The sequence below is a fragment of the Macrotis lagotis genome, chromosome 1 (assembly GCF_037893015.1).
Source record: "Macrotis lagotis isolate mMagLag1 chromosome 1, bilby.v1.9.chrom.fasta, whole genome shotgun sequence".
Taxonomy (NCBI): Eukaryota; Metazoa; Chordata; class Mammalia; order Peramelemorphia; family Peramelidae; genus Macrotis; species Macrotis lagotis.
Window position 1 is genome coordinate 328,125,937 of NC_133658.1, and position 25,203 is coordinate 328,151,139.

The 25,203-nt window shown below is 34.8% G+C and overlaps 1 protein-coding gene and 1 non-coding gene across 9 annotated transcripts in view; one reads left to right on the forward strand and one right to left on the reverse strand.

Moving 5' to 3' along the window:
• DENND1A (DENN domain containing 1A) overlaps window positions 1-25,203 on the forward strand; it is a 709,454-nt gene that overhangs the window by 63,957 nt on the left and 620,294 nt on the right. The window lies entirely within an intron of this gene.
• LOC141510642 (U6 spliceosomal RNA) lies at window positions 16,834-16,936 on the reverse strand. The gene has a single exon (XR_012475075.1). It is a non-coding gene; the product is annotated as a U6 spliceosomal RNA (small nuclear RNA).

Consider the following 25,203-nt stretch of genomic DNA (forward strand, 5'->3'; position numbering starts at 1 on the left):
CTTTCTTTCTGAAACCTTCCCCAATTCTTTTTAGTTTTTGTACCTTGCTTCTATTGTTTACCTCTGATTTATCTTGTATCTATCTTGTTTGAACTTGACTGTCTTCTTCATTAGACTGAATTCCTTGAACAGGGGTTGTCTTTTTTCCTTTTTTTCTATCTCCAGTGCATAGAGCATAGTGTCTGATACATGGCCTGGGCATAATAAATATTAATTGACTGACTCTCTCTCTCTCTCCTTTTTTTTTTTTTTTTTTAGGCTTTTGCAGGGCAAATGGGGTTAAGTGGCTTGCCCAAGGCCATACAGCTAGGTAATTATTAAGTGTCTGAGGCCGGATTTGAACTCAGGTACTCCTGACTCCAGGGCCGGTGCTCTATCCTGCACCACCTGTCCACCCCTAATTGACTGAGTCTTAACAAACTTTAAATTTTCTTATTTCTTTATTAAAGATTTTATTTATTTTGAGTTTTACAATTTTTCCCCAATCTTACTTCCCTTCCCCCCACAGAAACAATTTGTCAGTCTTTACATTGTTTCCATGTTGTACATTGATCCAAATTGAGTGTGATGAGAGAGATCAGACAATAAGATAGGGTTTTTTTTTTTCTAAATTGAAGGAAATAGTTCTTGAACTTTGTTCAAACTCCACGGTTCTTTATCTGGATACAGATGGTATTCTCTATTGCAGACAGCCCAAAATTGTCCCTGATTGTTGTACTGATGGAATGAGCGAGTACAACAAGGTTGATCTTGCCCCCATGTTGCTGTTAGGGTGTACAGTGTTTTTCTGGTTCTGCTCATCTCACTCAGTATCAATTCATGCAGATCCCTCCAGGCTTCCCTGAATTCCCAAATTTTCTTATTTCTCCTGAGGATACTCTCTCATGCTACATACTAACAACAGCAACAACAGTAGCTATTATAATAACTAAAATTTATGTAGTACTTTAAAATTTGCAAGGGGCAGCTATATGGCATAATGGATGGCCTAGAATCAGGAAGGCCCAAATTCAAATCTGGCCTGAGACACTAGCTGGACAAATCACTTACCCTCTTTGCTTCAGTTTCCTCCTCTGTAAAATGAGCTGAAGAAGGTAATGGCAAACCATTCCAACATCTTAAAAACTGATGGACAGTTTGTTTCATGGGGACACAAAAACTTGGATGACTAAACAACAAGAAAAGTTTCCAAAGTACATTATGTTATTTCATTCCCATTTTATATATGAGGAAACTGAAGCAGTAGGGGTTAAATAACTTTTGCCTAATATTTCACAGTTAGTCAGTGTTGAAAGCTGAATTTGACCTCAGGTTTTCCTCATTCCACTTCCATTACCCTTAGCTACTTGGACACCTAACTTGCCATAGTCAATCAATTTCCAAGTCTTGATTTAGGCATATCTCCTCTCTACTCATCTAGGCACCACCCTAGTTCAGATTCTCATTACCTCTCCTTTGGTCTAATGCAGTACTTTCTAATTAGTCTTCCTGCCTATAATCTCTTCCTACTCTAAGATTCATCTTCCACACATCTGCTAAAGTGATTATTAAATTGCAGGATTGACCATTTCACCACTTTATTCAGTAAACTCTTGTGTAAACAAGTGTCTTCTTGTTAACTCAAGGATTAAAAATAAATAACTATTTGGCATTTAGACAGTCTGGCCCCAGCTTATCTTTTCTGCTTTTTTGCCCATTATTTCTCTGTACATCCACTACAGTCCAGCCATACTGGGCATTTTATTGTTACTTAATAAATACTTATTGACTGACATCAATCCATCTCCTTTCTCTGATTTTGTACTGTCTCTTCCCCTGCTATCTTTTTCTCTCCTCCTCTTTTCCCCCTCCCCTCCTTAGAATTCCTGGTTTCCTTTGAGTCTTAACTCAAGCACCACCTCCTTTAGGAATTCTTTCCTTGCCAATTCCTCCCCCTAGATTATCTTGTTTCTACTTGTATATTTTTTGTATACACCTACATATATGCTTGCTATCTCATATTAGAATGTAGACTTGAGGTTGGGGATGCTTTCAATTTTTATATCCCCACCACTAGCACAGTGCCTGTGTACATGATAGGCATTTGTGGATTGATCAATTGGTACTCTACTGTTTTCTTTCATCACTTTCAATTAGTTGCTAAAGCTTGTCAATTCTGCCTCCAAAACCTAGGATGATAGATTTAGAGTTATAAAGGATTTTAGAGGTAATTTTTGATGATAGCATGATTAGAAAATAGTATACCCAGTCTTTGAACCTCGACCTGATAACTCTAAATCTAGTACTTTTTCCACTTCACTTCTCTTACAGTTATCTTCTCTCCATTAATCTGATCACCACCCTAATTCATTCAGTCCCTCATCTCTTCTTGCTTGGATTATAACAGTGAGGAACAAATGAGATACTTTTTGCTAAAGGTTATTAAGTAACTTCAGGTGAAGTAATGCAGATTTTTGAAATGCAGGCTCTTTATTTTTGTCAAATTGTATAGCGAAGTCAGAGAAGGCAAAGGAATTATTTTTAATGTTAAGGTACACTGATTATGAATTAGAAGACCTGGCTTCTTGTCTTATTTCTGTCATGAAACACACAAAGCTGTGTGAACATTGACAATTCAATTTCTTTCTCTGGGTCTCAGTTTTCTCATCTATAAAAAAAATTTCCAGTATTCTTACTGGTTCATTAGAATATTTTGTGTTTGTTGTTGCAACATTTTATGTTCTAAGGTACCTTTAAGTACTAACATTTTATAGTACTGTGACTTAAACTTTCATCTTAGTATTTAATCTGTTACTAATTTGCGGGAGAGCTGTTATGGTATTAAGTACTATAAGATGATAAGATATAAGCAATATAAAGTAATTGAATAGGAGAGCAAGCTTCATGCTATTTATATTCTGAATTGACAAATTTGATTTATTTGTTTTTCTATTAATCAAAAAAGTTAATAACCATAATTCACTGGAGACATTGTTTTATTTTCTTAATTTGGTCATGTATGTATTGCTTCTGAGAATGAAAATAAAGCTGTCATTACCTGCATCATTTTTATAATAATTCTGCTTAATTCACATGTTGACAGAAACAGCTGTAGTCTCTACTCACCCTGAGTCACAAAATCGCAGAATTTCATTTAGAAGGAATCTTAGTTATCTTTTATTTCTTATGATTTTTGCATGGCAATGGGGTTAAGTGACTTGCACAAGATCACAAAGCTAGGTAATTAAGTGTCTGAGTCCAGATTTGAACTCAGGTCCTCCTGACTCTAGGACTGATGCTCTATATACTGCACTCCCCTAGAAGGAATCTTAGAGTTTTAAATACAACTTATCTAAGCAATAACTATAACATTCATAGGATTATAGATTTAGATATGGAAGGGACCTTAGAAGTCATTGAATCTAACCCCCCTAATTTTACAGAGAAAGGCATTGAGGCACAGGGAACTTGAATGATTTGTCCAGGGTCACACAGCTAGTAAGTGTCTGAAGCAGAATTTGAACTCTTAACTCTGAAGTTCTGCAGTCTGTTCCATTATGCTTCCTGCTTGCCTCAATAATAGTCATACAGACATTGTTTGATCATCCTCCAGTGAGGGCATGAAGACAGTGAATTTAGCAGCTATGTGAAGGAGGTAACAGATTGTGCAAAGACAGAGTCATGAGACCAGTTATGAAGCTATTAAAGTAATCTAGGTTGAGAGATGATGAAGAACTGAATTAGAGGTAGCAATGTGAGAGGAAAGCAGTATGGAAGAGATTATTGATAGAATTTAATGCCTGTCAGAATGGGAGAGTAGGTAAGAGAAGAGTCATTGGTAAGTCTAAAGTTTTGACTTTGATAATTGGAAGGATGTTAGGGTTACCAATACAAATATGGGCTTTTAGGCAGTGCTAGGTTTTGAGGGGTAACACTGATATTGTTATCTCTGGGGCCTAGGGAAATTTGTCCATAATTGACTATACCTTTGGTCAAATCATTTTCCTTTTCTTAGCCTTCATTTCCACTTCTGTGAAATGAGAGGGTTGTACTAGATCTTTTAAGTCTTTCTAATTTTCTATATTAAAGATTTCCTTTGACTTTAATATTCTGTTTTTCAGTGTCAAATACTTTTCTTTTCAAAATAACATTCATGTTATTTTGTTTTTGTTTTTGTATTTTTTATTTAGGTTTTTGCAAGGTAAATGGAGTTAAGTGGCTTGCCCAAGGCCACACAGCTAGGTAAATTATTAAGTGTCTGAGGCTGGATCTGAACTCAGGTACTCCTGACTCCAGGGCTGATGCTGTATTCACTGTGCCACCGAACTGCCCCAAACATTCATGTTCTAAAGGATTGATATTCTATATTCTTAGGCTCCTTTCAGGGCAAACCTTCTATATTTTTTGTCAAAAACTTTTTTTTATTGAGTACTGACTGTGTAAGAAGCTATGTGGATAGCATGGCATGATGAATAGAGTAGTTTGGAAGATTGAAGCATATTCATAAGTAGTAGAAGAGGTGATCCAGTAGATGAGGAAATATATAAAATGATAGAAAGAGAAGGTATGATAGAAAGGGTAAGCTCTTAGAAGATAGAAGATGGGATGAAATTAAAACCACAAGTAGAAGAGTTACCTTTGTCAAGGAGATCACTTTTTTCTCAGAAACTGAAGTAAAGGAAGGGAAAATGAAAGGTAGAGATACAGAGATTTTAAAGTACAAAGTAGCTGATTGATCAGTTGTTGTCCTTCAGAATTGAAGAAGACCATAACATCAGATGAATGATGGAATGATAGGAAATTTACATTGATCATAGGGAAACATTGTGCAAAGAAATATTTCTCGCTGCCATTTTCCAGAGCCAATATTATACCATGATGTGATTTAATAGGAAATAGGACTTCTGGTGATGGCCTAGATGCTTTGGGAGTCCTTGACCTTATGGATGTTGGTTCCCCCCACCCCCTATGTCAGTGAGGCACCATGGCACTCCAGCAATGCTGGGAAAAATGCCAGTATATGGTAGATGGCCTTAACTTTCTTAGTAAAGTTGGAAGTAAGGTTCTCTGTTGAGAGGGTGGTCATAGAGGAAAGTGTGAGATATTTGATAAGCAAAGAAGGGAATCTTTGAAACATTCCAGGGGATGATCTTTAATAAAACTAACCCTCTACATTCAGAGATTTAGAAAAATTCTTTCAAAACAAATTTCAAATGCCTAGACCAGTGATATGAATTGCCCAAGATCACTAATCAGATTAGAGACAGAACCTAAATTGAAATACAGGTCTGTTGGCTTCTAGCTTAATTCAAAGGATAGTTAATTCTGATATTTTATAAACTGTTTGCAATAATAAAAGTAGGAACTATTCCAATATCTATGATACAAATAAGGTTGTGGTTATAAACTAGGAAGAGAAAGTAGAGAAAGCTATCCCCCAATATTCCTGATGAACAATGATATAAAAATGTTCATTTTAATTAAATAATAGCATGTAGGCAAAAATAATTTATTGCATTTAACCAGATGGTAGAATTACTGGATTGATCCAGCTTAAGAATGACTATAAATATAATGATATAATGCAAAACATTAAACATAAAAGAATAGTAGAATAAGCAACTTGTGCCAGGACTATTTCCAAATGAACTCTGTCAAAGATGAGAATAAAATAATAATACCTGAGTTATACAAAGCTTTACAGTTTACAAAGCACTTTATATTCTTTGTCAAATTTGTTCTTAACATATGTATTGTGCTAGGTACTCACAGGAGTAATTTTATTGTTGCGGCTGAGGGAAATTAAGTGACTTGCCTATGGTCACACAATAAGGATAGCAAAGTGTAATCTACAACAAGAGCAATAAATGGACTAGGTCACAATTCTGGAGTTGAAAGGAACTCCATCACTGCAGATGAAGAAACTGAGACTCAAGTAGTTTTAAGTGCTTTGTCTATGGTTAGATGAGCTCATCAATCTCTTCCTGCATAAATTTTAAGATCTCTTTCTCTCTCCCTCTCTCTTCCCTCAACTAAAAAACACAGAAATATTTTCTACTCACTGGTTAACAGTTGAAGATTGCATGATAAAATATAAGTAAACTATTTCATAAACCTTATAAAGCACTGTGAAGAGAAAAATTACCAAGTCTAGTCGATATTAATATTGATTATTAATAATTGTTAATAAAATGGTAATAATTATTAACAAGGAGTCTGGAAGATCTGGGCTCAAGTCCTACCTTTGACTGAGGTATATTAAACCCATATAATATCTTAGGGTGCTCAAGCAACTTTTTAAGACTATAAATTATTACATAGTTATCCATTTTCACAAGTTAAGGAAGCTTTCTTATTGGGATTCCTTGTACCAATATAACCACAGTTATATGCTGCCCAAATAGCAGTTGAACAAAAAAATTCATTTATTAAATGAGCATTTTTTAAAAAGCATTCTTATCTTGATTCATAATCCGGTACTAGGGTAAATACTGCCACCAGTTAAGAAACATTTTTTAAAATATCCTTTAAGCACTGACCATAAATGGCATAATTTGCTCTGGACATCATTAAAATGTAAAGATAATGAGAATTCAGTTGAAAACAGAAGGAATGTAACCTATTTTCAGGCAAAACTTCTAACACTGCAATCAGAGAGAACACCTCTTTGATGTCTCTTTGTCTCTTCTCATTAATTTTTTCTAGTTTCCCCCCCAAAAAAAAGACTGGTTAAGCTTTTTTTTTTTTAATGCACAAAAGTTTAAACATGGTAATTATAACCAAACTGTAATGAGGTCATTAAGAATTTTTTTTAATGAAATAAACAGGAATAGGTCCACTGAAGTCTTACTCGCAATGCCTCATCATGGCAAAAAGATGACCCTGGATTCTTGAAGCAGAATACAAGCTCTACTCAGCTCCAATACAAACACCAAGTTGGGCTCAATTTCAGATTACAGGTATTATAGAGGAGAGACTTATTGCCAGAAATTTGACCACCAAGTGATAATTTTTTTTAGCCATAGTAAATCATAAATATCCTATGATTCTAAAGTGTGATTGGCTTAGATCTTTTTAAAAACAATGTCCACTGATAAAATCCCAAACCCTTAGAGGGCAAAAGTAAATCAGAATAAAGCATAAATAAAATATCTCCACTTTTTCTGCTGTCGCTTTTTTTGTCATTGTTCTTCAGTCATTTTAATCATGTCTGACTCTGTGTGACCACATTTGGTGTTTTCTTGACAAACATACCTAAAGGGTTTTCCATTTTCTTCTCCAGCTCTTTCTGGAGATGAGGGAACAGAAGCAAACAATGTTAAGTGACATACCTAGGGTCACATAGTCAGTAAATGACTGAAGCCACATTTGAACTCAGGTTTTCCTGACTCCAGACACTGCATTCTATCCACTGTGTCATCTACTTGCCCTCACTCTCTTCTTAACTTCTTGAAATTTGACTTCTAACCTCATCATTTCAACACAATTGCTCTCTCCAAAGTTATTACTGATTCAAATCCAATGGCCTTTTTTTTAAAATCTCATTTTTCCTAACCTCTCTACAGCCTTTGACAATATTGATTGCCACTTCCTCCTTAATACTCTTTTCTCTCTAGGTTTTGTGGACACCACTCTCCTGGGTTTCCTTATACATAATCTGACCACTCTCTTGTTGGATCCTCCTTCAGATCAGATTCTCTAAACACAAGTGTTCTTCCTTCTGACTTGGGTCCTTTTCCATTTTTTACTTATATACTACTTCACTTGATCTCATCAGCTCCTATGGATTTAATTACTATCACTGCACTGATGGCTCTCAAATATACATTTTCTACCCCAATCTCTGTGTTGGACCACAATCTCACCTTTCTAACTGCCTTGGAGACATTTCAGAGTCATTATGTCCAAAACAGAATTCATGTTCCATTCTAACTTTGCCCCTCTTCCTCCTTCCCTACTATGGTAAAAGGCAATACCACCAATCCTTGTTCCTGAGGCTCACAGCATTGGAATCATCCTAGATCCCTCAGATTCTCTCACCCCCTCCCCCCATATCCAAGCTACTTTTATTTTTACCTTTGCATAACTTCTCTTATATGTTCTCTTCTTTGACACCACATTCTGGTGCAGTCCCTCATACCCCCTGTCTATTAGTAGATCTACCTACCTCAAGTTTCTCCCCATACCAATTCATTCTCCATTCAACTATGAAAAAGGTTTTCCTAAAATGGAGGTTAGATTAACTCCATATTCAATAAATTTTACTTGCTTCCCTTTGTCTCCAGAAACAAATACTAAATACTTTGTTTGACATTCACAGCCTTTCATAATCTAGTCCCCTCTTACTTTTCCAGTTTTCTTATATCTTGGCACCCAACATAAACTCTTAGATGTGTGACAGCCTCCTGGCTATCCCACCAACAAAATTCTCCATTGCTTATCTCTGAGCATTTTCTCTGGCTATTCCCTATGCCTGGAATGTTATCCTTTCTTTGCTCAAATTGTTAACCTCCTTAGGCTCCTTTTAAGACCTTAATGAAATTCTATCTTCTAGAGGAAAATTTCCCCAACACCTCTTCATCCCTTTCCTCTTTTCATGCCTTTCCTTTGTTAATTATTTCCTGTTTATCTCATTTTTGGTTTGTTTTTTTTGCAAGGCAACTGGGTCAAGTGATTTGCCCAAGGTCACACAGCTAAGTAATTATTAAATGTCTGAGAGATTTGAACTCAGGTACTCCTGACTCCAGGGTTGGTGTTCTATCTATTGTACCACCTAGCCTCCCTTATCTCATTTTTGTATATATATTTGCTTCCATGTTTTCACCCTGATTAGACTAGCTTCTTAAGACTGTCTTTTGTCAGTTCAAGGACTATTCCCTTTAATTTAGAAAAAAAACCAGATATCTTATTGTCTGATCTTGTTATCTCATACTTTTTGTTTCTTCCTTAAGGATGTGATTTCTCTTATCACACTCAATTTCGATCAATGTACAACATGGAAACAAAATAAAGACTGACAGACTGCTTTTTGTGAGGGGGTGGGGGGAGGGAAGTAAGATTGGGAGAAAAATTGTAAAACTGAAATAAAACCTTTAATAAAGACTGTCTTTTGTCTCCTCTTATATACTTATATACCCCTCTTATATGTTGGTATATAGTATGTTATAGTTGGTATATAGTATATATTGTATTATAGTATGCATTTAATAAATGCTTACTGATTTACTGATTGAAAAAGATCTTACTAGCTCAGATACTTACTAGCTATGTGCCCTGGGTAAGTAAGTACTCAACCTCTGACAGTTTCCTCATCAGTAAAATGGGTATTATAACAGCATCTACCTCTGAAAGTTTCTGTGAGGATAAGAATATATTTATAAAGCATTTTGCAAACCTAAAGCACTATTCAACATTACCTATTAAATCACAAGGCCAGATCAAAAAATAAAGTACTAAAGTATCTTATAGACTAATATTTATGTTTTAACATCCTATGAACATTTATATTTAACATCTATGCACATCTATCTTTCTATGCACTCTAAATTACTCTCAGTGTACACGCCTAAATCAGATACAGCATTTCTAAGCTCTGAGCAGATAGGCCTTGATTCAAATGATCAGAATTATATAACACATGAGTGTGACTTGTCTTATGAAGTATCTGTGTAAGTATCTACAATATTTTTTCTATATATTTTAGTGCCCATTATTTAATTATTTTACTCAAGAACAAGTTGGTAATCCTGGACATTTCAAATGATACTCTACTACTTGAAATTTTTGTTCAATGCTCCACCAAGAATAAACATAGACTCTATTTCAGCTACATATAACCTTTCAAAAGAAAACTTAGACTACACAAAATAAGAAAAACTAAATGACTACCTTAAAAACACAAGTAAGAATTACGAAGCAAAATGTCATTAGAATTTTCAAAGGAAACAGTTAATATCTACACCTAAGTCAATAATTCTTATTCCAAATAGGCAAAGAAAAAGTAGCATGATATAGTAAGAACAGCATCAAAATGGAAGTACTCTCTTTTATATAGACAATATGAAACTGTTTTAATGATTACTACTTTTAGTACAACTTGAAATCTAGTATTGAAAGACCCCCTTCCTTGCCACTTTCATTGCTCCAGGTGAATCTCAGTCTTTCTTCTTGCTCTGTAAAAATATTTCTTTGGTAGTTTGAATGCTATACCATTGAATAAGTAAATTAAGTATTATTATCATTTTTATTTTCTTGGGTCAGTCTATATATGTTATTAATGCTTCTTCAATTATATAGGCTTGCCTATATTTCTGCAAAGAGAATTTTATAGTTAAATTCATATAGTTCCTGTACAAATCTTGATAAACTCCCAAATATTTTATGGTTTCTATCATTATTTTGAATGCAATTTCTCTTTCAAGCTCTTCTTGCTGAATTTTGTATATAAGACACAAGAGCTTTCCTTATCTGGTCACTGGATCCAGATGACTCTGGAGGAGAAAGTGATGCTGGTGACTTAGCCCGATACCTCTTCACTCAAATCTAATTCATGTGGTTTATCATGACATCACCTCACTGATGATTTTCTTCAAAAATGAAGGATATAAGATTATTATATGAATGGGAATAATAGAGTTGACAATCTGCTGGCCTAGAGAGGACTTGCCTTGACTGGGTGAAGTTTTAAAATACCTACAAATAGCCCAGATTGTTAAAACACCTTATTTTTCCTTTAGAGTATACCTTGGTCACAAGGCTATTCAGTAAATCCCAGATAGAAAATCTTTCTAGTGAGTCCCTGCCAATCCATTGGACTTTCCAATTAATCCTGTAAGTTGTCCTCATATTGTAATGGGTATGATGGTCATGGCACTGTTCTTCTAACTCTTTATTAAGCTAGCTCTCTTCCTATTCTGTAGCGGACTCAGCTCCTTCAATCTGCACCCTGACTGGCAAATTGGAGTAGTTCTTCAGAGGAATGTTTGCAACTCAGTTCTCAGAATTTTAGGAATAACTCTGGTAGTGGTGGTGGTAGTGGTGGGGATGGTAAATACTCATTTACCTTCTTAAATCTTGCTATTGAGCACCTATTAATATGCTTTCTATTTACATAAAACAGTTCCAACAAAACCATTAGCTCTTTTATAAGAGTTTTTTTTTATCAATGTTTTCTGTTTTTACATTGCTTAGATTTCCCCTGTAAACCTCCCTCTATTCCCTTCTGGAGAAATATTTTTTATAATGAAGATTTTTTTTCAGAAACAAAGATAAAGGAGAGTAAAAACTCAGTAAAAACTAATCAGCACATTAAAAAAATGTGACTTCATTTGCAGTATTCTATAGCTCTGGTCCCTGGCATCTGTAAATGAGTAGGCAAAGCTGTCTATATGTTTTCTTTGGGGTCAAGCTTACCATTTAGAATTTCCTCAATATGCAGCTTTGATTGTTTTATAGTTTTTTCTGTTTATAGTGATATAGTCACTGTGTTTATTGTTTTTCTGAGTCTTCTACTTCAATTTACATTAGTTCATATAAGTCTTCCAAGGTTTGCCTTACTGTTGATGCTTATCATTTCTTATAGCACGACAATATTGCATTATATTCATGTACCACAATTTGTATAGCCACTCCCCAGTTGATGAGTATCTCCTTTATTTCCATTTTAACCCTAGTAACTCTCATAAGTGTATCATTTGCTAAATAGAAGACAAAAGAAGGAATAATGAAAACATAGTATCTACCAATAAGCATGGGTTATGTTCTCCTATCAAGACACTCAGTGTCTGTGGGATGAAGAGTTGGCACAAATTTACAGAAACCTATTGGTGAGGCACATGGATGCCTCAGGCAACTCAAGTTTCTGAACTGCATCAGTAACTATCAGTTGTCTCTTTAGGGAGCATGTTATGCTGTTCATCATTTGTTTTGCTTCTAAGCTTTCCTGTTTTCTTGCTTTACAAAGATCACTTCTGCTTCTCTTGGATTGATGAAGAAATGTTAAATTATTAAATAATGGCAGCTATGCCCAGGGGTCTTCAGAGCTTCCCAGATCTGATCTTTTGGCTGAACACAGAGGAAGCATGCTGCTCTTTCTGTGAAAAAGTCCCATTTAATACTGGGACCTACAAAGTGATCCAGATCTTTGCCCTCTGTAGGCTTTCATGACCACATAGGTCAGCATTGAGTACTGTAGCCAAATCTATAAATCGTCATTACCCTTCTCTCAAGCTGTGAGTGGAGATGTACAGCAAAATGACCAATCCTAATTCAACTTTTCTTACAGGACAGGATGCTGCTTTCTCCAATCAACTCCATGACATCAAAAATTTCCTACAATCGGATCAGTTCTTAGCACCCTGTAGAACTTGTCTTTCCAGTCAGCTGTTTTTTGCGCCACTAGGCTTCTTCTACCTCTGTTATTTCTGAGTTCTGGGTTCTTTGTTCTGGTGGCTCTTGTTTGCTCCTTTTCCTGTCAGCTTATTGGATCTTTTTCCTGAACTTGACTTCTTAGGTTGCCAATTCCCCTGACTTATGGCTCCTAGTAACTCTAGTTAAAGCCTTCTCCTCATGACTAATAACATTTATGAGTAGAGTTGATAAATCCTGAATCCATGTCTATCAGATGTGACATGAATATGGAATAATCCTTTAGTTTCCAAATAGTCACTTTAGAGTTACTTGTAGAGCACCTGCTATGTGTTCAGTAGTGTGTTAAGCAATGGGGGCTACAAAGAAAGACAAAAAATAGTGCTTGCTCTCAAGAGGCTCATAGTTCAGTGGACTCCAAAGTTCTGAAAATAGTCATACTTACATTAGCTGCTGGGAAATAATGTGCTGTAACCATTTCTAATATCATTTAGTATCTTTGCCTCTGAATTACTGTTTTTCTTTCATGTCTTCTAAGAACTAATCTCTGAGGAGCTGATTTTTTTTCTCAGACCTCAGCAATCTTAGGTTTTTCTTTAAGTTGTTCCACATAAAATGGACTTTTTCTGTCCAAGAAAATAATACATTAAAATACAAAGAATAGATCCAGAATAGATAAAAATTGATTTTTGAGGGGAAAATACAAAGGGTCATCAAGAAAACTCTCAGGAAAACTACCTGTATATACCTTTGGCAAATATTTGATCCTATACATATTGATAAATTTTTACCATTGCTCTGTGAAGTAATTTCTATAATATACAATAATAATAGCAGTTAACTTTTATAGTTTTGAAAAGTGCTTTATGAATATCTTGATTTATCCTCACAACAAACTTGAATAGTGTTTTTTTAGTATTTCCATTTTACAGATAATGAAACTGAGGCAGGTAGAAGTTAAGTGATTTGCTAATAAGTTTTAAACACATTTATCATTTTATAAGCTTTCACAACATCTGATTTTTTTTTTTTTTTACATTTTGATGAGGATATACTGCTTTTTTTCCCCTTAGGATGATCGGTCTTGATTTTTGCTAATGTATATTGTTCAATCATATTAGTTATATCTGACTCTTTGTGATCCCATTTGGGGTTTTCTTGGGAAAGATATTAAAATGGTTTGCTGTTTCCTTCTCAGAATGACTGGAAATGGCCCTGGATGCAAGGCAATTAGGGTCAAGTGACTTGCCCAGGGTCACACAGCTAGTGAAGTGTCTGAGGTGAGATCTGAACTTGAGAAGATGAGTTACTGACTTCAGGTCCAGCAGTCTATTCACTGTGTCATTTAGTTACTCTAACATTGTATAGATTTTGTCATTGTATAGATTTTTATCATTATATCCTTCTTACCTTTTTTATAGGGTTTTAATAGCAAATAGTCTAAGGATAAGATCTTATCCTACTATTAGTTGTGTCTTTTTAATGTACTGTGGATTATTGTGTGACAGCTAGGTGGTACAGTAGATAGAGCACTGGCCCCAGAGTTTAGAAGCCCAAGTTCAAATGCGACTCGGACACTTGACACTTCACTAGCTGTGTGACCCTGGGCAAGTCACTTGACCCTAATTGCCTTGCATCCAGCCAGGGCCATTTCCAGTCATTCTGATTTATATCTTGTCACTGGGCCTAGATGACTTTGGAGAAGAAAGTGAGATTGCTTACTTTGTACAGCTCCTCCTTGTTTAAATCCAATTCATGTGCATGCCAATTCATGTGCAAGTCTCTGTGTTTTGAAAATTTTTCACTTCATATAGCTTGGAGATCATGACTATTGGGTATGAAAACATCCATTCAAAATGCTTTATAGATCATTGTTATAAATATTTAAGACCATCATTTCTACCTTTTCATAATAGTACATTGGTTCCAGTACATCTCTTTATTGAATTCTCAAGGATCTTTGGGGTGTTTGTATTTGAAATATGGAGACTTATCATCTGTTTGTTTATATAGGATAGTGAACTTCTGATGTATGTTTCTGACCACATAGTCATGCCTTTCTAGATATCGATAAGCATTTGGTAAACATTAAATTATCGCAACCTTCAGGCTACACAATTCCACAACTTCATTATATAATCTGCATTGATCAGTCAGTTCAGATTTTATTTCTGATGTTTTCTAGATTTGATTTCTTCAAAGTTACTCAGTTCTATTTAGAAGAGATAATAATGAATTTAAGGCCAGACAGAACCATAATGGAATGATAATGGTTATTATTAGTATTATTAAACTTGCCTAATGATGACTCATATTTATATAAGTGTTTTCCTCACTACAGCCCTTTGAGATAGTGCAAGTTTATTTATTTTTTATTTTTTAGGTTTTTTGCAAGGCAAATGGGGTTAAGTAGCTTGCCCAAGGCCACACAGCTAGGTAATTATTAAGTGTCTGAGAATGGATTTGAACCCAGGTACTCCTGACTCCAGGGCCGGTGCTTTATCCACTGCGCCACCTAGCCACCCTGAGATAGTGCAAGTTTAAATACTCTTACTTTATAGATGAAGAAGTTGAAGCTTAGGGAAAATTGACTTGCTGTAAATGATATGATTAAAATTTGCAGTTATGTTAAGAATAGGTTTTTTGACTCCTAAGTCCCTAGTCTTCCTGCTAAATTATGCAAACTTTCTCATTTTTCTTTTTTTCCCCCCAATAATTTCTTAAGAGGTAATTATTCTGTTTACAGGTATGGAAATAATCCCAGAGTCCCATAACAAAATAAGTACAAAGATTCAAATCAAATCACTCTAAGGATCATATCTGAGAATTGGAGACCAATGCCATACTCATAGTGTAGAAGAGAGAATTATGATTTACTTTTAACCTTCTGAAACCATGATTGATCAAAGTTTTGATGTTTCATTTTCTTTATTGTGATGATTATGCCAGTTATTCTCCTGGTTCTGCTTATTTTGCTTTCCATCAATTTGTTTTCTGGTTTCTCTCAATGAAACAATACATTTTCAAAAATAATTTACACTTTTGAAGTGACTTCAGTTCACAGCTTTAGAAATGATCCATAGGTAGTAAATGCTTAAGAAAAAGATGAAGAACTTTTTTCCAGCTTCTTAAAAAGTTAAGGTGATTGAAAAGCTAATATGTCGATGGACAGATTGCATTTGCACAACAGTAAATGCACTAGATGTAAACAGGAACTCATCACATAACTTTAAGTTATTCACTTTAAAACAACACCATCATCTGTAGCACTGTTTTCAGTGAAAGCCTTGAAATATTAAGTATTAGAAGATGATAAATTAGAATGTCATGTTATGTGTCATAGTATTTTTATTTTTGCTGCTATATTTTATAAGTGAATTAACTGGATTGTCACTGTCATAAGTGTGAGGAGCTACATGAAGTCAGGTAGTTATTGGAATGATTAGAGTTCTAATCTTTCTTCAATTTGCAAATATTTATGGAAGGTACTGGCTGCACCCAGATGAAAAAATGATATAATTCCTGTCCTCAAGGATCTTACAATGTATAGGGATCACTAGGGTACAACACACACACACAAAGCTTTTTGCTATCAGTTTCCAACCATATTGCCTCCACTTCTGCCATTGTTTCTACTTTTTAACCTGGGCTTCTCCTTGGGAACTCACCCTGGGCTCTGATAGTTGAGCCTTTGCTTTCTCTTTTTTCTCACTTTAGGATCAGCAGCGCATTCTCACCCCACTGCAACTTCCCCTTTATATATTACCTTCTTTAATTTGAATGTAAGTTTCTTGAGGGCAAAGACTACCTTGATTTTTTTTGTATATGTATCACCCAGTGCATTGCTGATTCTCTGCACATGCTAAATAAATGCTCCATTTTTGTATCAATATATGTAGTATCTATCTGTGTATCTATTGAGAGGAGTGGTTGAAGGATAGACCTTGAGAGAGTGTTCTAAGAAATTTTGAGAAGGGAAAGAAAATGCTCAGCTATGTGAATCAAAGAGACTTTTTAAAGTTGTCAAAACAGCAGTCTTTTGTGAAGTGAAATGGAAATGAAGACAGAGTCCATTCAACATGTGGAAGATGAGGGCATATAGACTCGAACCTGGGCAGAGAGTATTGATATTAAACAGAATTGGAAAGGGAGGGTGGTGTCATGTTGTTGAGAGCCTTAAGCGCCAGACATAGGAACTGATTTTACTCAGCAGGCCAATTGAAAGTCAGAGAAGATATCAGCCAGGTAACCAGAAGGCACAGTAGATAGAATACTGTACTTGGAGTCACGAAGACCCTATCTAATCTAGTTCTGTGACCCTGGGCAAGTCATTTATCTTCTGTATACCTCAATTTCCTCATCTGTAAAATGTATAATAGCACTTACCTTCCAGGGTTGTTATGAGGATAAAGTGAGGTAATAATTGTATGTTGAAGCTAGTAAGCACTAGATAAATGTGAGTTATTATTAGTTTTTAATTGCCATTTTATAAAAATGGAACCCATCACAGTTGTGCATATTATATTGTACAGGGACCATAGTAATCATCTCTATTATTCCAATTTTAGTTTATATGCTGCTAAGGGGCAGCTAGGTGGTAGAGTGGATAGAGCAATGGCCATGGAGTCAGGAGGACTTAGGTTCAAATCCAGTCTCTGATACTTAATAATTTCCTATCTGTGTGACCTTGGGGAGTCACTTAACCCTATAATCTTGAAAAAAAAAAACCCAAAAAAGTATATAGTTGCTGAAACTTATAGCTGTTATTAGTTCTTACTATTGTCATAGGATTTTTGCGATCAGATTATTTGTATTAATGATTACTTAGATCTTGGTATGAAGGATAGAGACAAAATATCATTTGATATGGATTTATATAATTGTAGAATTTTTTTGCTGGAAGGGATTTTATTTGTTATCTAGTTAATTTCACCTCTATGATTATTGGAACATGGGAAGTGTGGATTCTGTAAAGTGGAGACACAATTATAAAGTTGCCCTTTGGGTTCTTTGCATAGTTTATTATCCCCTAGTCCAAACTCACACAATTTATTGTGTAAATTGGATGACTATCGAGTTCTGTATGTTAGAAATAAGAACCTTAACATAAAAGTGTTATACCTGAGCAGAATGTTGGTTGGAATGAAATGCAATACAAGATACTGCATGTCATGTCAATGGATGTGACCTCATGTCTAAAATATAAAGGAGATTCATGCTTCAGATATCTGCCAGACTAAGTAATCTCTGAGGGTCTTTGCTAGGATTCCAGTTTCAAAGTTCTATATTTCAAATTTTCTTATAGCTGTAATATTTTTGATGGATTCAGTATGCAACTTTTCCAGGTCAAGGTAATTGTATAAACTCTATTTCTAGAACATTAACAATACATTTGTTGAAATAATTCTTGTTGAGGTTCATCAGAGGTGAAAAAGTGCACTTCTGAGAATATATTAGCTGACTTACAATCAGCCCATTACACACTTCATGTAAGTAGGATTTAGGAGATGGTCTGATGTCTCATTTTCATTTGCTTAATTCCGATCTCACAATTAACTAATTTTATGGTTTCCTTGTTCTTTGACTAAATTTATATTTTAGATTTACAATTTTTTGACTTCCCTTCCCCCTCAAAAAAATAGCTGATAAATTTTTTCCTCCCTTCAAACTTCTTTTGGTACTATTAGACTAATCATATTAGTTAGTATTTACTTAAGTAAATGTAGCAGAAACAGCAACAGCAAAGGCAACAACAATAACAACAACAACAACAACAAAACATCTTCAGGATTTTGTTTTAAATGCTTTAAAAAATGACTAAGGCATTGACTGATGGACCCCTTCCAGATCAAGTGACAAAACATGGCCAAGGTTGAGTTGCCTATGTCTTTCTTCAGTTTAACTTAATAAAACAGATCTCAGGGCCACCTGTGGGGACACATCCATTGATTCATTGATTCCTCTTAATTTGATAATAAACAGCTCAGTAAGTTAATTAGTTTATTGGTAGTTTCCTTTTGTCATTGGGCAGATGGTTCATCCTATCTTTATTATACTTCTTTTTTGATCCCCTTTGGTAGAGGAGCTAGAATCACAGAGAATGGATTTGATTTTTTTTTCTTTGACTAGGTGGCACAGTGTATAGAGCACCGGCCCTGGAGTCACAAGTACCTGAGTTCAAATACAGCCTCAGTCACGTAATTAATTACCTAGCTGTGTGGCCTTGGAACCACTTAACCCCATTTGCCTTACAAAAAACCTAAAAAAAAGTTTTATTGATACCTAGTTTTCTTTTATTCATTTCTTCAAATTTTCCTCCCCTCAGCTGAACTCTCTACCTCGTTATAATACAACAAAAAACAAGCAAAACCAAGTTATTTTGCTTTGCATCAGTTTATACAGATCTTCCCAGGGTTCATTGGATTTCCTCATACTCATCATTACTCATCTCACAGGAATATTCCATTGTGTTGTTTGTTTTATAAAAAAGGTTTTTTTTTTAACAGAATGTTGTTGGTTTTTTCCTTTTTTATTAATTTTTTTTGAAGGAATTATTTGAGTTTTACAATTTCCCCCCCAATCCTACTCCCCCCCCCCCACGGAAAGCAATCTGTCAGTCTTTACTTTGTTTCCATGTTGTACCTTGATCCAAATTGGGTGTGATGAGAGAGAAATCATATCCTTATGGAAGAGACAAGAAGTCTAAGAGGTAACAAGAGCAGACAATAAGATATCTGATTTTTTTTTCTAAATTAAAGGGAATAGTCCTTGAACTCTGTTCAAACTCCACAGCTCCTTATCTGGATTTAGATGGCACTCTCCTTTGCAGACAGCCCAAAATTGTTCCCGATTTGTTTCACTGATGGAATGAGTGAGTCCTTCAAGGTTGATCATCACTCCCATGTTGCTGTTGGGGTATACAATGTGTTTCTGGTTCTGCTCATCTCACTCAGCATCAGCTCATGCAAATCCCTCCAGGCTTCCCTGAAATCCTGTCCCTCCTGGTTTCTAATAGAACAATAGTGTTCCATGGCATACATATACCACAGTTTGCTAAGCCATTACCCAATTGAAGGACAGGGCTGCTATAAATATTTTTGTACAAGTAATGTTTTTACCCTTTTTCATTATCTCTTCAGGATATAGATCCAGTAGTGGTATTGCTGGGTCAAAGGGTATGCACATTTTTGTTGCCTTTTGGGTGTAATTCCAAATAGCTCTCCAGAAGGGTTGGATGAGTTCACAGCTCTACCAACAGTGTGATAGTGTCCCAGATTTCTCACAACCCTTCCATCAATGATCATTATCCTTTCTGGTCATATTGGCCAGTCTGAGAGGTGTGAGGTGGTACCTCAGAGAAGCTTTAATGTGCATTTCTCTAATAATTAATGATTTAGAGCAATTTTTCTTATAGCTATGGATTGCTTTGATCTCCTCATCTGTAAATTGCCTTTGTATATCCTTTGACCATTTGTCAATTGGGTAATGGCTTTTATTTTTTGATGATATGACTCAGTTCTCTGTATATTTTAGAAATGAGTCCTTTGTCAGAATCATTAGTTGTAAAGATTGTTTCCCAATTTACTACATTTCTTTTGATCTTGGTTACAGTGGTTTTATCTGTTCAAAAGCTTTTTAATTTAATGTAATCGAAGTCATCTAATTGGTTTTTGGTGATGTTCTCCAACTCTTCCTTAGTCATAAACTGCTCCCCTTTCCATAGCTCTGACAGGTAAACTAGTCCTTGATCTTCTAATTTGCTTATAGTATTGTTTTTTATGTCTAAGTCCTGTAACCATTGGGATCTTATCTTGGTAAAGGGTGTTAGGTGTTTGTCTAATCTAAGTTTCTTCCATACTAACTTCCAATTATCCCAGCAGTTTTTATCAAAGAGGGAGTTTTTAATCCCATTGGCTGGACTCTTTGGGCTTATCAAACAGCAGATTACTATAATTGTCTTCTGCTTTTGCACCTAATCTATTCTACTGGTCCACTACTCTGTTTCTTAGCCAGTACCAGTTTTGATGACTGATGCTTTATAATATAATTTTAGATCAGGCAGGGCTAAGCTACCTTCTTTTGCACCTTTTTTTTTTCATTAAGCTCCTGGCAATTCTTGACTTTTTATTTCTCCATATTATGAATTTACTTACAATTTTTTTCTAACTTATTAAAGTAATTTTTTGGAATTTTGATTGGTAGGGCACTAAACAGATAGTTTAGTTTTGATCGAATTGTCATTTTTATTATATTAGCTCTACCTATCCATGAGCAGTTGATATTTGCCCAGTTATTTAAATCTGATTTAATTTGTGGGAGAAGTGTTTTATAATTGTTTTCAAAAAGATTCTGAGTCTGTCTTAGCTAATAGACTCCTGGGTATTTTATACTGTCTGAGGTTACTTTGAATAGAATTTCTCTTTCTAGATTTTCCTGCTGTATCTTGCTAGACATATATAGAAAAGTTGAGGATTTATGAGGGTTTATTTTATAACCTTCAACTTTGCTAAAATTGCTAATTGTTTCCAGTAGTTTTTTGGATGATTTCTTGGGATTCTCTAGGTAGACCATCATGTCATCTGCAAAGAGTGAGAGTTTTGTCTCTTCCCAATTCTAATTCCTTCAATTTCTTTTTCTTCTCTAATTGTTGATGCTAACATTTCTAATACAATATTGAATAGTAGTGATCTTATTGGGAATACCTCTAGCCTCTCCCCATTGAATATAATGCTTATTCATGGTTTCAGATAGATACTGCTAATTATTTTAAGGAACAGTCCATTTATTCCTACACTCTCTAGTGTTTTTAATAGGAATGGATGTTGTATTTTGTCAAAAGCTTTTTCAGCATCTATTGATATGATCATATGATTTCTGATAGGTTTGTTGTTGATATAATTGAGTATACTAACAGTTTTCCTAATATTGAACCAACCCTGCATTCCTGGAATAAATCCTACTTGATCATAATGTATTATCCTAGTGATGACTTGTTGTAATTGTTTTGCTAAGATTTTAAGATTTTTGTGTCTATATTCATCAGGGAAATAGGTCTATAATTTTCTTTCTCTGTTTTAACTCTTCCTGGTTTAGGTAACAGTACCATATAGGTTTCAAAGAAAGAGTTAGGTAGAGTTCCATCTTTCCCTATTTTTCCAAAGAGTTTATATAGAATTGGAACCAATTGTTCCTTGAATATTTGGTAGAATTCACTTGTGAATCCATCAGGCCCTGGAGATTTTTTCTTGGGGAGTTCAATGATGGCTTGTTGAATTTCTTTTTCTGAGATAGGGTTGTTTAGGTATTTAACCTCTTCTTCATTTAACCTGGACAACTTATATTTTTGTAAATATCCATCCATGTCACTTAGATTATCAAATTTATTGGCATAGAATTGGGCAAAGTAATTTCAAATTATTACTTTAATTTCCTCCTCATTGATGGTGAGTTCACCTTTTTCATTTATGATACTAGCAATTTGGTTTTCTTCTTTTTTTTTTTAATCAAATTGGCCAGAGTTTTATCAATTTTATTGGTTTTTTATAATACCATCTTTTGGTCTTATTAGTTTAATAGTTGTTTTGCTTTCCATTATATTAATTTCTCCTTTAATTTTTAGAATTTCTAATTTGTATTTAATTGGAGATTTTTGATTTTTTCTTTCTCTAATTTTTTTAGTTGCATGTTAGTTCATTGATTTCCTCTTTCTCCAATTTATTCATGTAAGCATTTAGAGCTATAATATATCCCCTGAGAGTCGCTTTGAATGGATCCCATAGGTTTTGGTATGTTGTTTCATTGTTATCATTATCTAGGATAAAATGGTTATTTCTTTCTATAATTTGTTTTTTGGTGCATTCTTTTTTTAAAATGAGGTCATTCAGTTTCCAATTTGTTCTAGGTCTATATCTCCTTGGCCTAATATTGCATATGACTTTTATTGCATTGTGATCTGAGAAAGATGTATTCACTATTTCTGCCTTTCTGCAGTTGATCATTAGGTTTTTATGTCCTAATACATGGTCAATTTTTGTATAAGTTCCATGTACTGCAGAGAAAAATGTATATTCCTTTTTATCCCCATTTAGTTTCCTCCCTAAGTATACCATATCTAATTTTTCTAACAATCTTTTTACTTCCTTAACTTCTTTCTTATTTATTTTATGATTCGCTTTATCTAGATCTGAGAGTGGGAGGTTGAAGTCTCCCACTAGTAGAGTTTCACTGTCTATGTCTTCCTGTAGTTCTTTCAGCTTCTCCTCTAAAAATTTGGGTGCTGTCCTACTAGGTGCATACATATACATACATACATACATACATACATATATATATTTATATTTATATTTATATATATATATTCAGTATTGAAATAACTTTATTGTCTATGGTACCTTTTAGGAGGATAAAGTTTCCTTCCTTATCTCTTTTAACACCATCTATTTTTGCTGCTGCTTTGTCTGAGATAAGGATTGCTACCCCTGCTTTTTTTACTTCAGCTGAAGCAAAATATATTTTGCTCCAACCTTTTACCTTTACTCTATATGTATTTCTCTGCTTCAAATGAGTTTCTTGTAACCAGCATATTGTAGGATTCTGGTTTTTAATCCTCTCTGCTATTTGCTTATGTGTTAAGGGAGAGTTCATCCCATTCACATTCAAAGTTATGATTACTAATTCTTTATTGCCCTCCATGCTATCTTCCCTCTGTTTGTGTTTTTCCCCCTTTCCCCCCTTATCCATATTCCCCAGTATTTTGTTTCTGAATACCCCCTTCAGTGTGTTTACCCTACTATATCACCCCCTCCCCTTTCTTTCCCCTTTCCCTTTTTCCTTTTCCCTTCCCTTCCTTTTGTTATTTCCCCCTTTTTCCCCCACTCCCCTCCCCTTTCTCCATCCCCCCTCCCCTTTTCCCCTTTTAATACTTGAAAGGTTAGATGTTTTATAAGTTAACTAAGTATGTGTAGGTTGACTAAGCCAAGTCTGATGAGAAGAAGATTCAGGTGTTTCTCATCTGCCCTTCTTCCCCTCTATTACCATAGATTATTTTGTACCTTAGTATAATGAGATTTACCCCCATTCAGTCCCCTCCCTTCTCCCATCTCTTTCCTGTCCCCCCCCCCTTTTTAAGGAGGCAGTGTTTTTTAGATCATTCTAAGTCATAGTGTCTGTCACTTCTAGTTCAGTATATTCTATCAAATAGAGTTAAAATTCTTGAGAGTTGTTAGTCTTTCTCCCAAATGGGGTTAAAGCCAGTTAAATCTCTTTAGATAGCAGTCTCATGGATAGATCATGAATGTCCATCATTTCTGGTTAGGTATATTCTCTCTGTTAGAGTTACAGTTCTCAAGATTTATGAGAATCTTTATTCCCATGCTGGGATATAGCCAGTTTCAACTTACTGGATAGCAGTTTTTTTTTCCTTTTACCGCCCCCCCCCCCCCCCCCCTTTCACCTTTTCATGTATCTCTTGAATCTCCTGTTTGCTGTTTTTGGTGTTTTCATCAGGAATTTTTGGAATTCTTCCATTTCCTTAAATGTCCATCTTTTTCCTGGAAGAGAAGTCTCAGCTTTGTGGGAAAGTAGATTTCTTGGCTCTATTCCAAGCTCCCTTGCTCTTCAAAATATCTTGTTTCAGACCCTTCGATCCCTTAATGATGCAGCCAGGTCCTCTGTGATCCTTACTGTGGTTCCTTGATGTTTAAATTGTTTCTTTCTGGCTACTTGTAAGATTTTCTCTTTTATCTGATAGTTCTTGAATTTGGCTACAACATTCCTTGGTGTTTTCATTTTAGGATCTTTTTTCTGGAGGGGGGATGTATGTATTATTTCAATAACTTACTTTGCTCTCCGATTCCATGATATCAGGGCAGTTTTCCATCACTAGATCCTGTAATATTAAGTCCAAGCTTTTTTTTTCTCTTCAGTGTTTTCAGGAAGTCCTATAATTTTCACATTGCCCCTCCTCAATCTATTCTGGAGGTCAGTGGTTTTGTTGATGAGGTATTTTACATTTTCTTCTATTTTTTCTATTTTTTTCATTTTGTTTAACTGACTCTTGCTGTCTCATGGAGTCATTAGTTTCTGTAGACTCCATTCTTTTTTGGAGGGAGCAATTTTCTTCATTAACCTTGTTGGGTTTTTTTTAACCATTTGCCAATAGATGGGTACCTATTTTGTGTACAGGTTTGTTTTCATTTTGTTTTTACCAGAAATTTCTAGGTTTATACTACAAAGAGAAAGAAAAAGAAAAAGGACCTATCAGCACAAAGATACTTATAGTATCTCTTTTTGTTGTGGAAACTAAGGACAAGTGCCTATTAATTGTGAAATGACTGTACAAATTATGACATTTGAATGTAATAAAATTTTAATGGTTCTTGAAGAATGATAAAAAAGACTGGGTTGAGAAAAAGCTGGGAAGATCATATGGCCTGATATAAAGGAAAGTGAGCAGAATAAGGAAAACAATTTGAAGAGTGACATTATAAATACAAACGATTTTGAAAGATTCAGGAAAGCTGATAGATGCAATGACCACCATAATTGGAGATGATGAAGAATGCTACCCTCACCTGACAAAAAGGTAATAAACAATACATTTTTGACCTGTCCAAGTAGGAATTTGTTTTGCTTAATTATATATGTTTGTCTTAAAGATTTTGTTTTCTTTTTTCTTTTGGGAATGGAAGAGAGAGGTTAGGTGCTTGTTAATTAAAAAATGATTGCAATATGCCAAAGTATAGTAACAGTTGTTTAAATCTAAAATGAATATTCAGAATGGTTAGATTGTTTTATAACTGTATCAACATTGTTTCAGTGAGCCTTTCTTTAGCTTCTCTAACATTAACTATTTGTACT